We start from the raw sequence: 5497 nt of genomic DNA on the forward strand, positions 1-5497 counted from the left end.
TTGATCTCTTGACCTCGTGATCCACCCGCCTCGGTCTCCTAAAGTGCTGGGATTACAGGCTTGAGCCACCGCACCCGGCTGCCTATAAATGTTTTCTTTTTAAGAGACTGGGTCTTGCTGTGTTGCCCAGGCTGGAGTGCAGTGGCTATTCACAGGCACAATCCCACTACTGATCAGCATGGGAGTCTTGACCTTCTCTGTTTCTGACCTGGGCCGGTTCACCCCTCCTTAGGCAACCTGGTGGTCCCCCACTCCCAGGAGGTCACCATATTGATGCCGAACTTAGTGCGGACACCCAGTCGGCATAGCGCACTACAGCCCAGAGCTCCTGGGATCAAGTGATTCTCCCATCTCAGTCTCCTGAGTAGCTGGGACTACAGGCACGCACCACCGCACCCAGCGACATCAGAAATGTTAAAAAAAAAAAAATTTATTTGTACAACTGCACTCACTGTGTGCATTTACTATTCCCTTTCACTTTGAATCTCTGTCTTCTTACCCTCTCCCCGCTGTATTTACATAGAAACTTCCTCTCCTGGGACAGAAACACACACATTATCTTCACACTTCTGTGTCAAACAGACTGACCGCTCTTTCTACACTGCCGAGAACTTCTCAGTAGATAAACCCCAGTAACCTAAAAAGTTAATCTATATATTCGTAAGATGGTGGTGGCCATTACCTTAAGAAATTTTTTAAAGTGGGAGGGGCGAAAGCTTATTTTGTTCTTGAGATGGAAATGAACATTCTCCAAGACTTTTGTGCAGAGAGTGATAGGATGAGAACTTGAGCAAGAAAAGGCACTCATGAGCTTGACATAAGTTGTAAATGCCTAAAGGTCTGGCAGTAGAGGATTCTGAATAAGCCGGGGGACAGGAATTGATGCATTTTAAAATTTCAACTAGGAGAACTGCCCTTCAATGAAGTATGAAACATCACAGAATGGAACTGTTTTTTTTTTTTTTTTTAGGGCAGGGTGGGCTGTGATGGTGAGGGCAGTGGGAGAGCAGGGAAAGAAGGGAGGAGAGAAAAAAACTATTTTCTGGTAGAAATCAACGTAAAAGTATTGAAAAGAGAATAAAGCATCACAATGGTTAATATGTTTCATTTACTTGTATATCCCACGTTGTTTCAAAAACACATCCGAGGTGCAGGGTTGAAATCATCTGAAGCTCACTGAAGCACAAATTCCACATTGTCAGCCACAACAGGGTGGAGTCTTCCTGTCTGGGTGGACAAAGCTTGATTTAGAGACACAGTGAAGCCGTGCCAGCATTTCAAGGCTGGAGGGTGGTGTTTGCTCTTTAAAGAATCTCCTGAAGGAACGTGACCTGCAGCAGGGAAGGTCTCCTTCATCAATGTGGATTGCAAAGGGGCAACCTCTGGGTGAGCCCCAAGGAAGGAAGGAAACCCTCCCTTAGAGCCATTTACAAAAGATAAGCTCAGAAATTCAAGGCTTCGAATGCATAAAGTGGATAAACCAGGGGCTCCTTTCTGGGTCTGGAGAAGGAAAAAGGAATTTAAAGCAATTATAAGTAGTTTGTCTCTAATAGTCATATTTATATAAATCCACAGATAAATTGCTTCCTCATGAGCTGACTGGGTAAAATGAAATTTCAAATAAAGGTTCATGTTCAGCCATTGCACTCGCCAAGTAGAGATTCTCTGGTTTGAGGGAACTCTGATGGTCACACACTCTATGGGAGTAAAAAGAAAACAGCTATTTAAATATCTTAGGTGCAATCATATGTGACTGGCCTTAAAGGATGCTTGAAATTGATGAAGTGAACCATGCTGAGCTCAAACCAGGGAAACTCAGTGCAGCAATCATGGGCAAGATTATATAGTTAAATCTTCAAGTAATTAGTATCTGGTACCTACCCCAATCTGAGAATGAAAGGATACAATCTTCTGCTGTTATCAGAAGCCTCCAATTTATGAGTGACATTAACTATTATTAATGGGAAATTCACTTCCCATAGAGTCGAGTCTTCCTGCCTCAGGAGGGGTTGGCTTTAAACCATGGATATGAGCCATTGTGTCGCTTTTTTTTTTTTTGCTTTTGAATATTTGCTTATTAATTTATTTCACCATTTAATTATTCTTTCTTCTCATTCTTTCCCTTCCCCTCTTTTCCCGGCTGTTCTCCTACCTCCTTTACCACTATTATTTTCCTGTTTCTTCCCATATCTATGATATTTGGTTTTATTTATTATTTAGAGACAGAGTCTCGCTCTATTGCCCAGGCTGGAGTGTGGTGGTGCAATCTTGGCTCACTGCAACCTCTGCCTCCCGGGTTCAAGTGATTCTTGTGCCTCAGCCTCCCAAGTAGCTGGGATAACAGGCACATGCCACCACACCTGGCTAATTTTTGTACTTTTAGTAGAGATGGGGTTTCACTATGTTGGCCAGGCTGGTATTGAATTTCTGACCTCAAGTGATCCTCCTGCCTCGGCCTTCCAAAGTGCTGGGATTACAGGTGTAAGCCACTGCACCTGGCCTCCTTTGTTATATCATGATGGAGCAAGAATCTATAGTGAAGAACTTCTGCTCCTGCCTCACAGGTCAGTGAAGGGCCTGCTGGGGAGGGATGCAGTGGAATACCAGGTGACCAGTCTGTCCTCTCCCCAGGAAAGGTAAATGAAAGAAAGGACACATGTACCACAATTTGCCCATGAGCCGGCTGGTGGTCTTCATTCTACTTGTCCTTCAGCTTTTTGAGATGAAGTTTTGAAATTACCTACTCCACATTGTCCGTGTCCTTCTCGGGGCCTAGTTTTGCATGTGAGCAAATAATTTTAATTTTGCAAGGCTGTGGCTTACCCCTTTCCCGCTCACATTTCTTATTTGACTCTTTCCATTCTATTTGTTGGCATTTGCTTGGCTATTTTGTTTCTTCTGCGCTTTTGGTCTTTCGAAAAGCTATAAAATCTAACCAGCAGATCCAAGATTATACAAATTCTATTATTTAAGGATATCCTTGAAGGATACAGGGTGCTAGAAATAGCTTGGTTAGACGTAGTGCCTATATTCAATGATTTGAAACCTTGACAATGACATAAAAGAATGAATCAGATGTTTTGGAAAATGCAGTGAACAAACTGTGTGGACTCACCAGTGCCATAATTGTACCTGAAGAGGGTAGAATGTCCCCATCCTCAACCACATCCAGAGTCTTACCTTATGGATGTATTAACAGAAAGTATTATGGAAATAGTGTATAACTTTGAATCCCATGGACAAGATTTTTTTTTTGACTCAGTTTTAAAAATTAGTATTTTCTGAAACTTCCTTATCTTTGTCAATGTTGCTTATTTGAGACAAGGTCTTGCTCTGTTGGCCAGGCTGGAGTGCAGTTGTACAACCATAGCTCATTGCAACCTGGAACTGCTGGGCTCAGATGATCCTACTGCAGCCTCCCAAGTAGCTGGAACATAGTGGCCCGTGCTACTGAGCTTGAATAATTTTGTTCTGTTTTTTTTAGAGACAGGATCTCCCTGTGTTGCCCAGGCTGGTCTTGAACTCCTGGGCTCAAGCAATCCACCCACCTTGGCTTCCCTGTGTTGGGATTACAGGCGTGAGCCACTGTACTGGCCTATTTTCTTTATCTTAAGCATTCAGAGTAGGACTCTTCAACATTTTACAAATTTTGGCTTATCTTTGAAGTTTCTCATCTGCTATTTGACATCAAATTCTATTGATTTTTTTCCTTTGAATTGCCTTTGCTCTTCTCTACTCCCTTGATGCCATGCTTTCCAGGGCTTTGCTAGCTCAGGCCTGGATGATAGCAGGTTCCCCAGCTAGCTACCTTCCCTCGCCTCACCCTCTACCCCGCCTGGTCCTGCCTAACAAGTCATCCTTTCCTACCACTGTTTCATTGAAAGATTCTGTCATTCTCCTTTCTTCTTCATTTCTTTTTATAAGCATGATTGATCCCCTAAAATGAACAATCTTGGTAAACATTTTTTGTCCTATGTAATCTCACACTCCCTACTTAACGCCAACCAATTTCTCAGCATCTTCTGATCATAATGTCCCACCTAATGAGGCATGACTCCTGTGTCCCACAGATATACGAATAGCCCTACCTCTTGCCTTCATTCACATCTTCGAGTGATACTTCCAGCCATAGCTGAAGTCTCTTCTTATGAACACTTCAGTCTTCATTGACCTTTCACTCCTCTGAACTTCTGTAGCCGCACAAAACTTAACTCTTAAACAGTCTTTTATCCTTTGCTCCTTCTGATTGATCTGAAACCCTTGCCAGCCTTGTTATGAGTCATTTATGTGATTTCCGAATATTCACCAGTCTGAGTAATTACAGATGCCCCTTCAAACATGCATTTTGTCTGATTTTTGAGTCTCCGATTTATGTGTGTAATTGAGGTCATTTAGGCTGATATGATATTCACTTATTAAATGCCTTTGTACTATCCCAGGCACTGTTCTAGATGCTGAGAACAGAGTGGTTATTCAGAGAGGATACACAATAATAGCTCTCCATCCTGGTCTCATGAAGAACAAGAACATTTCAGAGCCAAGCTTCAGGGAGTTGTTCTAAGACTGGACATTTTATTCAGGTACAATGATGACAGATCATTTGGTTGTTCCATAAGAAGTGTCTGTCACACTAAGCTTTTAACACAATTCCTGCTGTTGATTAATTGCTTTGTTGACCTCACGGGCCCCTTCTTGTTCACAATTTCTGCATTCTCATTGCTTCTCTTAGGTGATGGCAGCTGCATACTCACTTCTTTAGTACTTTTTGCTCTTTTTGGACTTTTCATATAAATTCCCTAAACAGAAGGTGATAAGGTTGTTAGTTGTTGCTTTTCTTCCTACTGGCTAGTCGCAGCGCTCATTCCAGAACCCTCTTACAGACTGCTGGTGAGCCTACATTGGCAAATCTTGGACCAGGTTTCAATCCAGCTGTGATCAAGACGGTGGGGTCACTCAGTAGGTTTTTCCATGCAGGGCCTGAGATATGGGAGACAATTCTCTAAAATAAGAAAGCATAACTTGGTGCCTCAGTTCACTTCAGTAAAATCTGTAAATATCTAGCATCTAGAAAAGTGCCTAGACCACAGTAAATTAGCTCACTAATCTAGAAGCACTGTACATATATTTTAATCTTAATAACAAATGTGACGCTGACCTGATCCTAAATCAATTTTATAGTCTTATTTGGGGGAAAAAAGTTTCAATTTGTATAAAGAAAACCTCACGTATTTTGAGATACTATTAAGTCACTGGTCCCCATCTGACCACAGTGCATTTGGCCAGTTCATACATTATTATTAAATTTTTTTTTTTTTTTTTTTTTTTTTTTTTTTTTTTTTCCAGACAGAGTCTTGCCCTGTCGCCCAGGTTAGAGTGCAGTGGCATGATCATAGATCGCTGCAGCCTTGAACTCCTGGGCTTAAGCAATCCTCCCACTTTAGCCTCCTCAGTAGCTAGGACTACAGGTGCACACCCTTACACCTGGCTAAATTTTTAA

Source organism: Sapajus apella, unplaced genomic scaffold (genome assembly GCF_009761245.1).
Source record: "Sapajus apella isolate SASKATOON/1434 unplaced genomic scaffold, GSC_monkey_1.0 scaffold67, whole genome shotgun sequence".
NCBI lineage: Eukaryota > Metazoa > Chordata > Mammalia > Primates > Cebidae > Sapajus > Sapajus apella.